Source organism: Nelumbo nucifera, chromosome 1 (genome assembly GCF_055504915.1).
Source record: "Nelumbo nucifera cultivar China Antique chromosome 1, China Antique-T2T, whole genome shotgun sequence".
In the NCBI taxonomy this organism is placed as follows: domain Eukaryota; kingdom Viridiplantae; phylum Streptophyta; class Magnoliopsida; order Proteales; family Nelumbonaceae; genus Nelumbo; species Nelumbo nucifera.
The window spans coordinates 200,273,689-200,285,881 of record NC_142649.1 but is presented as its reverse complement, the minus strand read 5'-3'; positions in this window follow the sequence as shown (position 1 = coordinate 200,285,881).

Here is a 12,193-nt window from a genome sequence, read left to right as displayed (position 1 = left end):
ACAACCCCAAATCTTCAAGTGTCTGACACTTGGTTTCTTTCTGGTCCAAAGTTTATTTGGAGTATACGGAACCGATTTGGTTGGAACCCGATTCAGCACGTAAATTGCAGTCTCTAATCCGTATCCCCAAAAGGATGTGGGTAACTCTGAATGGATGAGAAGTGACCGGACCATATCCAATAAGGTCCTATTCCTCCTCTCTGAAACACTGTTAAGTTGTGGTGTAGCAGGAGGAGCCAACTGTGATACTATCCCATTGTCCTTTAAGTAGTCCCTAAATTCGTCAGAGAGATACTCACCACCTCAATCTGATCGAAGGGCTTTAATTTCTCTCCCTAACTGTTTCTCAACCTCTTGTTAGAGTAATACTATCCCATGAATTTATTGTTTCTTTTAATAGTAATCGTATTACTGAAAAAGACAGAATATCCATCCGCACACAGTTTTGAGACAGAAATCAAATTTCTTCTTAGATTTTGCACAAAAAGACAATCTTTAAGTACAATATTTCCTTCTCTAAATTTTAATTCTACGGTGCCTATTGTCGTAGCTGCAACGCTTGCAGAAGTCCCCAAGTAGAGCATCACTTCTCCATCATTCAGCCTTCTGCTTACTTTGAACCCCTGCAGTGAGTTACACGCATGAGTTGAAGCCCCAGAGTCAATACACCAGGACGCAGAAGCCACTAATAAGTTTGTTTCTATGACACAAGATTTGAAATTACCTTTCTTGGATTCCAGGTACTGAGGACAGTTCCTCTTCCAGTGTCCGGTTTGTTTGCAGAAGTGACATGCATTTGTTGTCCTATCCTTCTTCTACTTCTTGGGCTTAGTAGTCTTCTTCTGAGGCTTCTTTGCCTTCCTCTTTTTCTTGCCCATTTTGTTAGCTTCAACAAGCATTACCACAGGCTCATCCTTCTTAAGTAAGTCCTCGACCCTTTGCAACATATTGCTCAGCTCTTGGACATGACATTCAGCTTGTTCATATTGTAATTTAATATGAACCCATTGGAGGAAGAGGGCAAGAAGTTCAGAATGGCATCTATTTGAGTCCCAAGATCTAGCCCGGATCCAAGGGCTTCCAGCTCGTTAATGTAACCCATCATCCGAAGACAATGGTCGTGAACTTTCTGCGCCTTGGACATCTGAGCGGTTATGAACATTTTCAAGACCTTCTGCCGAGTAGAACGGTTCTGCTCTTCATACATTGTTTTCAGACTGTCTAATATGTCCTTAACGAGTTTGATCTGATCGAACTGCCTCTGTATTGAGTTGTCCAAAGAAGCAACGACATAGCAACGGGCTAGGGAGTTTTTATCCTCCCAATCTTGGAATTCTCTCCTATGGGCTTCAGAAGCCTTATCACCCGGACGTTCCGGGGCAGGAGATTTGACTACCTTATCCAATTTTTCAGATGTTAAAACTAGCATTAGGTTACAGTACCAGTCGGCATAGTTTGGGCCTTTAAGCTTGTTGTCATCAAGAAGCTTTGCAAATTGTTCGTTTGCCATTTTCTGATAAAACAACAAATATCAGTCCACAACCTTATTTGATTCATGTTCATTACATAGATATGGATTTTAATCTACGTTCCATTTCCATTTATTCATCTCTGAGATTTCCCTCCTTTCTCAATGACGGAGACTACGGGTTGTCTCTGGAAATGTGGGAAATCACATAGGGTGCATGGAGCCAACTATTTCAGCTGCATAACCCCACCACCTTTTTGTGAAGGATCATATCCACTCATCACATGAGCTTTCCCTTTGGCCTCTGTCAGACAAGGTTCGGAGCCATTTTCAAGTAAACCTTTCTGTCCAGTGAGTGCTTACCCATCATATTCGTGAACGCCAAGGTACCGTGAGAGAGTTCCCATTTTCTGGTGAAGTCCCTCCCACATCGGTCTATGACGCCCCTATCATCTTATGAAACACTCAGACAAGCCCAACAGCAAATGGATAACCCATTTTCTGGTGCGTTTCCTCATTACTGAAGGACTCATCCTCATGCTAATGATGGAAGGCCTTTAAAGAGTTCATCATATGAATCGCCCTATCACATGCACTCATATTAGCTGGAGGGAATAGTTAATTACGCCCTAGTTATTATTTTAGGTCAAACCAAAGTGGCTCCCACTGACTTTCATCAAGCCAGATTTTGGTAGGCCTTAATCGAACCCCAGATTCGGTCCAAACAATTTGAACCAATCTTGGTTCGAATAGGTCTAGGGTTTGATTTTTAATTAAATCTTTAATTCAAGAAAATAATTTGAAATTAAAGAACTGATAAAAGAAAACAAGAATTTGTCAATCCAGGGTTGTTCGCACAATCCATCCTGCAAAACAGAGGTTAGATCACAGTTTGCAGTTTCACAAACTGCAAATCGCAGATTGTAGTTTTCCCATCTGCGAAATCTCCTTCTCTGCGAAATCTTCTTTTCTGTGCCGCCATCTTCGATCCAAAATAAAATAAATAGAAATCCTATTTCTATTAATAATTACATCAGATCGAATACCTAATACATTGTGTCTAAAAATAAAAAAAAAAAATATTTACAAACCAAATGTAATGAATAAATCAAGAAACTGCAAATCTTGCAGGTTCCCTGCGCAAACCAAGAACTCGATCTCCTCTTGTACGAACAACCCATAAATCAAGAAAATCATAAAGAACTATTCTAAACAATAATTAGATTTATATAAAATTAATTTCAGATTATTTGCCCATTAATTTTGGGAACAAATTTCCCAAAATCCATATCTGCACAAATCGGGTAGAACACCTTCTGCCCATTTGCGCAGGTTCAGATCTGAAACAAAATGGTTCAAGATTTGAACCATGGCTCTTATACCACTGAAGGGATGGGATATCCATCACATGGATGTCCAAGTCTTGCGGAATGGACTGAGCGAATTTCAAAATTAAATTTCTCCCATCTTTGCAGGGAATCGAATTCCCTATTTTGAAAACATATTTTCAAGGATCAATCTTGAACCATGAACCAAATCAAATCTGAACCAAAAGGTGCAGGAGGGAGAATATACCTGATACGGAGAAACAATATCTCCCAATGGAGGTGTTCATGCCCAAGGAAGGATCCAAAAACTGCTCCCACTAAAGATGGCGCAGTGCAGGATGGAGCAGAATCAGCAATGTTCTTCCAAAAGAACTTGACCCTTCGCAAGAATCAACTGGATGGCTTGTGAGTACAACTCCAACCAATCTTTTCCCAAAAGATTGGAATCAAGATCAGATCTTGATTTCTCCCAAGAACTGGAGATCGAACTAAAGGTAATGGCGGCGACAGAAAGGAGGCGGAATGAGAGAATTTGCAGGGTGCAGAAATCTCTCTTCTTATGATTTCAGCACTCACGAGGGTCTGAATGTGTGTATGTTCTCTTAGGCTGCCGCCCCCTTCTTTTGTTAACCTAAAAGATCAGCTCCTAATCTAATTAGGAGCAGCTTATCCAAATCATATTTGGATAAGACCTCTCTTTAGGTGATAGGGATAAACCCTTATCTTATCTACAGATTAGATCAGCCATCTCCTAATCTAATTAGGAGGTTTCCAGATCTAAATCTCATTTAGATCTTGGACTTTCTAAGTGGATAGGGTCTTGGCCCAATCCTATCAGCTGATCCATCTCAGAATTCGCCCCTTTTTAATTGACTGATCAAATCAGCCCAGTTCGAAATGGGCTTAAGGCCCATTTAAGGTTATGTACTCATTTACCCTTCCAAACTTCTGCCCAGTTGGGCTTCCTTGTATGGCGTGGGACCCAAACATTGATCTACACATCAGCCACATGGGTTCGGCCTAGCCTTTGTTACAAGGCCTGGCCGAATACACAGTTAAAGACAGTGCACCCCCTGAAAACCCATCTTATGGGCTCTATGGGCCCAACACTTACCCTAAGTGGTCCTTGGGCCAAGCCACCTTGTAACACCTAGGGACTGTGGGCAGATGCAAGATTAGCCCATCAGGTATTATCCATAATGGTCTTACACTTATCCTCTCAACCCATAATGATCAAACACTGCCCGACAAGAGAGGACCTCTCCCTCGGCTGCAAGGAACAGTGTTGCACTCTCTACTTATATGGATCCCGGGAATTAAAACCTTCTTGCAAACATTTGAGAAACCATAATATATATACTTTTATATCTCATATAATATATATTTTGCAAAAACAAATCTCAACGATTGAAATCGGCTGCCGGCAGTCTTGGTTTCCATTAGTGAGAGTGCATCCCCGATCATTACCTTTGTCCGACAAAGGGGCTGATCCTGTCTCTATGATCACCCACTCAGATGAATTCTCAGACAGTCCCAACATACCCAGGTTTTGACCCCCGCTAAGGATCTCACTGAATGGTGCATCAAAGACAACCCAATCCGACATCTAGTGTAGTATCATAATCGAGTCTAGGGGTTAGGTGTAACTTTCCAGTTTTGCCCATCCATCTCCAAGGTCCAGGGTAATACTGGAAATCTGGTCCGGTTCAAAGGTTCTATTAATCCTACATTGTATGTGCCTAGGGTCTCACCCTGGCAGCTGAGACAGGGCACCTCAACCGACTTGGTTGCACCACAGTGTCAGCCTTGTCAGGATAGGTCTCCCAAACCGATCCACTGGCTGTGATCGTTCTAAACTAACACGAGTCTCTTTAAGTGTCCAGTTTAAGGGTATTACATAGAAATATACCAAGGGAACATGAATCAAATATGCACTTTTATTCATTTACAATAAACTCATAAAGTACATCATTCTGATTGAAGCTAAGGGCATACAAAACTGTCTAACACAAAACGTACAAAACTTCTTTTGGAAAAATATAGTGTGCCGCTTCGGGTTACCTCGGGTACTGATTTCTAATAACGGTAAGTAGTTCAAGGACATTAAATTCCAGAACTGGTTCCAAGACATGGGGATCCGACAGAACTTCACTTCAGTTGCACACCCTCAAGCAAACAGTCAAGCAGAAGTCACGACTAGAGCCATCCTCCGTGGACTGAAGGCACGGTTAGACCGAGCTAAAGGACTATGGGCAGATGAGCTATCCAGCGTTCTATGGGCTTACCGAACTACAGTGAAGAATTCACAGGAGAAACCCCCTTCAACCTCACCTACGGCACAAAAGCATTCATCCTAGCCGAGATCGAGGTTCCCTCGCTACGACTAGAAGCATATGACGACAAGGCAAATGGAGACGAGCTACGTACCAACCTCAACCTACTCGACGAAATAAGGGACCTCACATATATCAGGTCCGCAGCCTACCAGCAAAGAGTAGCTCGATACTATAACGCCAGGGTCAAGAAGCGGAACCTCCACATTGGCGATCTGGTCCATCATAAAGTTATGGTACCTGAGCTCGGTGGTGGCAAGATCGGACCGAATTGGGAAGGACCCTATCGAGTGAAACGGGTGCTCGGGGAAGGAACATATGAGCTCGAAACCCTAGAAGGGAAACAAGTACCTTGGGCATGGAATATTGTCAACTTAAGGCAATATTACCTATAACTACTGAGTAGACCACGAGTCACTCCCAGAGCCTAAGGGCCAAAATGTCGAGCTAACGTAGACCTCGATGCGATAAGACCCAGTCGCCTCTATGGCATGGGTGAACGACTGAGTAAACCATGAGTCACTCTCAGAGCCTAAGGGCCAAAATGTTGAGCTAACGCAGGCCTCGGCGCAATAAGACCCAGTCGCCTCCATAGCATGGGCGAACTCCAAGAGTGGATTATAAGTCACTCCCCTCAGCCTAAGGGCTAAAACGCCGAGCTAACTAAGACCTCGACACTATGAAGAACCTAACCGCCTCATTGGCAAAGGCTAAGTATTAGTACCAGAAGCGTAGGCAGCTTGGGTGTGAACCCTATGAAACATAGCTCTCCTCGGTATACTAGTTGAACCCTACAAGGAACGACCTGTGAACATATAGTTCGGGCATACACGGTAACTACTTCAGGGTATACTATAAAAATACCTCAAGCACCAAGGGATAGCTCGGGGTAACAACTACTGAAAAATCCTACTTCGGGTATGTAGCTCTAACCGATCGGGTGATAAAATCGCTTCAGCAGAAAGTAAAGAGCACACCATACTTGGTAGAAAAGGATAAAAATTTCATTACTTGTTTATATAACAGCCCGGGAAGAGTTCAACAAAAGTAAAATAGGGCCCAACCACCCAAGAAAGATATTTAAAACCGGGTTCTAACACCCGAGAACCACCAGAATCCATTCAGAAAAGAAAAACCGAAGAGCCACCGGCCTCAGGGATCCACCGCCTCCACCTCGTCATCATCCTCCGGAGAGTCAGGCTCCTCCTCCTCCGCCAGGTCCTCCGTCTCAGGATCCAGGCCCTTCATTGTTATGCCGTCGAGGTTGAGTCCAAAGAACTTCTTGCGGACCAACCAGCGGCAGAGCTTAAATCCAGAGCAGTAGAAGCTCGAGCCATACTCCACTTGGAGGTCGTGGTACTCTTGGGAGTCCTTAAAGTCCCACACCGCCTTAGCCCGCTCGGCCTCCACCATGGTGTCGAAGTTCCGAGTTTGTTCCTGAAGCGTGGACTCCAAGTCTCGAACCTGCTAGCGAAGAAGCTCCCTCTCCACTGCGACCCTCGATGACTCCTCCCGGTAGCGAGCACTCTCCTTAGATAGTCGGGCAATCTGCGCCTCCTGGTCCCAGACGAGCAGCTTCTAGGCCTCGCTCCCCTTTTGAGCCTGAAGGACTTCACCTCGGGCCCGGTCAAGCTCACCCTGGAGCTTCTGCATGGTTGACCTTTGAGCACGAGCATCGTCGGAGTGAATGTTGGTCTAGAGGGCCATGGCGTGGATAGTGGAGTTCACCTGCCAACAAAAGACTAAGGTCAGAAAAGAGAAAAGGAGAGAAAAGAAAGAGAAGGAAAAGCCCACTTACAACCATGTAGTGAGCGAAGGCAAACCTAGCGACCTCCTTGGGCTCCATCTCTCCCCAGCTGGCGACCTCCTCGTGGCAGATCGCCGTTCGGCTCTTTCGCGCAACCACGATGTAGTCATTAACACCCTTCCAGTTCCCGGTAGGGAACTGCGAGAAGGGGAAGGGGCGGGATGGCCCAGATGAAGGAAACCGCCCTTGTGCTGGGAGCTCGGGCTCTTCTGCGTCACCTTCCGTGGCATGGCATGGCATGGGATGGCCCAGATGAAGGGAATATGCATGGCATGGCATGGCATGTAGGTTAGATACTCAAATTTCATATAGGCCGGGTCATTCACTAGGGAGCTTTTCCTTGTTCACTCAGAATGCTTGGAATCAAATTATATTGCCAGGCCTTTCTGAGTAAATGTGGTGGGTATTAAAGTGCCTCCAACAATCTGGACTGCCATATTTGGAGTTTTCCATCAGATACTAAGGAAAATCTATGATACCAGAAGGCATGGTTTTGGAAGAGCTTTAACCAATCAAATCACCCCATGAATTTTGATGAATACCACTTGACTGGTCACCCTCTTTTATGATACTGGTTCATTGACCATGTCTTTTTTTTAGTTATCATGTCTTTCCAATATCATAGTCGAATTAGAATAGGAATGAGAAGTTGAAAACAAGTTTAGGAAAATGTAGAATAAAATTAAATAAAAATTTGAGATGTTAAAACTGTATTTAGTGTTTACATATATGTATACTTGTGTCAATTTAAAAACATATAGTTTGGAGGGAAAACAAGTACTTTTATTGTTAATGGCACTTCAGTAAAAAGACCCATGCATTCCATTTAAATGTTGACTATAAAACCAATGCTATAGTCTAGGGGATGTATAAGTAATTTACCTTAAACAAACATATACAAAAACAAATATAAAGAAAATAGACTGCTTATGATGCAACATTAATATTTTATTAGAAAGCAAAATTTGTCTTTTCTCTTTCTAGACATTTTCCAACCTTGATATAGTGTAGGGTTCCTCCTCCTCCATCTAGGCCTGTCAATGGACTAGGCTCAAGCTGCCAAGAGAGTGCAGACTGATCTGGTCCGATAATGAGGTCTAAAACAATCTGGATTCTGGTTACATGTGTTACACTAAGACCCCTAGGTAGTGGATGCTCATGGGTTGGCAGGGGTGACAGTGTAGACATACGGCAAGACCCTTGGCTCCCTTCTTTTCTCCTTTTTTTCTTAACTTCCTTGTGAAAGCCTGTGGGTTGTAACTTGACCTGGGTAGCTGATCATCTTTCCAACAGTGTAAGGACCTGGGAGAGATGTGTGTTGGACACTGTACTACTTTCAATGTGGACTTGATCAATAGCCTCCCCTCATGATTTCTACTGAAATCAAGAAATTATATATACCTTCCTAGCTAGTTCAGGTCTGGCTAATAGGTGGTTTTTGGGCTTTTGACAAGAAATGGAACTTTCTCAGTTAAGTTTGCTTATAGGATCCAAAAGATCAAGATGGATGGAGATTGTCCCACTTCTTCTCTTTTTACTGCCGGTAATAGGTCATATTAGAAGTTTTTTAAGTACATATATGGTAGAGATGAATTAAAGATAGTGTAAAATCACTTTATAGATTTAATTTTTTTAGTATTATCTATTTTTTACCAGCTAGTATTATCTATTCTTCATTTTTTAGTAGTAAAAATAGGGTAAATTCTATTTTTTAAGTACAACTTTCTTTATGATTTACAATACGATATGGTCCCTAATAAGAAAAGTCAGCTTTGTGGCCAAGTAATGGTCCCTAATAAGAAAGTCAGCCTTGTATCAAAATAATGTTTTCTTATTTTGATTAAACTTCTTGTTTGGGTCTATATGGTGATTTTGACTAATGAATAGCACTTCATATTTTCAGATTAACATCTTGTTATGGGCCTTGATATTGAACCATTTCTATTTCAAAAGTTTTACATGGATTACTAGTTCTTTTTGCTAATTTCTCTTAGAACAATATATATAATATGGTTATTGATGCGGTGCGATCCGGGCACTCCTATCTGGCGGCTGGCTGGTTCCTTGTCGGCAACACGCAGCACCTGAGAAGATGAAAGGAAGGATTCCCGGGGACTTGTCCGGTGGGAATACTCCGATGCTTAAGTTAGTACTGTGTATGGGGAGTAAAGAGAGAAAACGAGAGCTAAGAGTGGAGGTCGCGCTTTATCACTATACTTGAGAGGTTAGAGGTCTCAAGAGAGAATTTCTCCTTTGCCCTGAGGGCTTTTATAGGAGGGCTCTTGTGAGATCGGGCATAACCGCCACTGGGTCCCTGCCACAACCGTTACCTGCCAGGGCTGAGCAGGTGGCTGTTGGGACGTACTCCTTACTCGGGTGAGTGACACATCCCCAAAGTGACAGGAACGCCTTCGCCTACTGAGAGACGTGGGCGCAGACTGTCGAAAGGACAGGGACTGCGCCGTCAGTTAGGGACGTGGCCCAGTTTGACGGGTACGGCTTCTTAAATAGAAGCTTCCTGAGGAATGCTCGTGCGGCCCATTTGCGAGCTACTTTGCAATGAGCTTCGAATACTTCAGAAGTACCCTTAGTAGAATTGGTCCTCGGATGACTTGCCTTGTTCGGGAGCTCAGGCGAACCGGCTTTCTTAGCTCGCAAATTAAAGTTTTCCTCGGAATATCCCTTGAGGTAGCTCGGGGGACCCGGAGCCCGCATTGTGGCGAGCCCCTCCTTTACCCTGCTACCATTGCTTTATGGGCCTATCACTCAGCCGTATTGGACCACGATACTGAGCTGTCGCTTACACTGAATCAGCGTCCACGTGCCGTCGTTTCATAGGTCAGGTCAAATTATCCTTCATCAGTTATCATGGCCTTTGTGAAAGAATGGTAGGATCCATCTAATGGACGCCATAAAGGTTGCGGAATGGGTGGGGCGAATTTCAAAAATTTCCTACCTTCTCCCAACTGGGAATCATATTCCCTGAATTTAGAATACAATATTCAAGGATCTACTTTAACCCAAATCAAACCAGATCTGTACCAAAAGTGTAATGGGAGGATTGTACCTGATCCGGAGAAGCAGTATCTCCCAAAGTTGGTGTTCACGCCCAAAGAATGCTCCAAGATCTGTCCCTGCTGAAGATGACACAGCTGTGGATGGAACAGAACCAGCAGGGTGCGTCCTACACACTGGATCCTTCACAAGAATCCCCTGGATGTACTAAACACTGAATTCTTTCAGTCTTTCTTGCAAGACTGATGTCAAGAACTGGTTTCTTGACTTTCTTTTCTGCGAGGATCAAATCCTGCAATATTGCAGATGGCGGCGGCAGGAGGAGATTTCTAGAAACGAAAAAACTGAACTGTTTTCTTTTCTGGAGAGAATGAGATCTAATCTCAATTCGCAGGAACCCTTCTTGCTTACCAGAACCTCTTGGATCGAAATCTGATTTCCCTCTCTTGGTTCATTCGAAAATCTCCTCCCTTTCTTCTTGATTAAGAAATCTCCTAATTAGGAGTTATCCCAATCCAAATCAGTATTTGGATAGGGGATAATCTTAATCCCTTTCCCAGATAGAGTTAGCTTACTCCTGATCTTATCAGGAGGTTACCAGATTCAAATCTGATTTGAATTTGGTTTCTAAGAGTGGATAAGGCTAAGAGCCCAATCCTTTTTGCTAACTTCAATCTCAAATTCGCCCCATTGATGGGTGATCAGATCAGCCCACCTCGAAATGGGCTTTTGGCCCATTAAGTATTCAGTGTTTAATTAGTTTCCAATCTGCTGCCCAGTTGGGCTTCTTTGTATGGCGTGGGACCCAAGCATTGATCTACACACCAGCCACATGGGTTCGGCCCAGCCTTTAATACAAGGCCCAGCCGAATTCACTGAAAATCTCAATGAACCCCTTGAGTCCATCGTATGAACCCTATGGGCCCAACACTTACATTAAGTGGTCCCTGGGCCAAGCCATCTTATAAAAACCCAGGGACTGTAGGCAGGTGCAAGATTAGCCCATCAGGTATTATCCTAAATGGTCTTACACTTAACCTCTCAGCCCCTAATGATCAAGCACTGCCCGACAAGAGAGGACCTCTCCCTCGGCTGCAAGGAACAGTGCCGCACTCTCCTCTCACATGGATCCCGGGAATTAAAACCATTTGCAAACATTTTGAAACCGTACATATATATGTAAATATATTAATTTTGCAAAAACAAAATTCCAACGATTGAAATCAACTGCCGGCAGTTTGGTTTCCATCAGAGAGAGTGCATTCCCGATCATTACCCTTTGTCCGACAAAGTGGCTGATTCTGTCACTATGACCACCCACTCAGATGAATTCTCAAACTGCCCCAACATACCCAGGTTTTGATCCCCACTAAGGATCTCACTGATTGGCATATCAAAGGCAGCCTGATCCAGCACCTAGTGAAGTGTCATAATCGAGTCTAGGGGTCAGGTGTAACTTTCCAGTTTTGCCCATCTATCTCCAAGGTCCAGGGCAAGACTGGAAATCTGGTCCGGTTCAAGGATTCAAGTAATCCCATGCTGTATGTGCCTCGGGTCTTACCCTGATGGCTGAGACAGGCCATCCCAACACTTGGTGGCACACCAGTATCAGCCTTGGCAGGATAAATCTCCCCAGACTTATCCAACGGCTGTGAACATTTAAAACTAACATGAGTCTCTACAAATGTCCAGTTTTAGGGTTTTACACAGAATTAAACCAAACAACATGAATCAAACATGCACTTTATTTATTTCCACTAAATAACAAAAGTACATCAAAATGATTGAAGCTAAGGGCATACAAAACTGTCTAACAGCTCCCACTTGCACTTAGGTCCAATCTGGTACAAGCCGGAGTCCCATACTTTCCACGTGTTTCTCAAACACCTTTTGTGTCAGTGGCTTAGTCAATGGGTCTGCCACATTATCCGCTGATGCTACCTTTTGAATTAGGACGTCCCCTCTACCAACGATCTCCCGCAGTACATGGTACTTCCTCTCGATGTGCTTTGACTTCGAGTGGGCCCGAGGCTCTTTAGCCTGGGCGATCGCTCCATTGTTGTCACACAACAACGGGATGGATGATGTGCTGAATGGAATCGCTCCCAATTCGTGTATGAATTTCTTCATCCACACGGCTTCCTTGGCAGCTTCACTTGCGGCAATGTACTCGGCCTCGGTTGTGGAGTCTGCAGTGGACCCCTGTTTGCTGCTTTTCCAGCAAACAGCACACGATCCTATC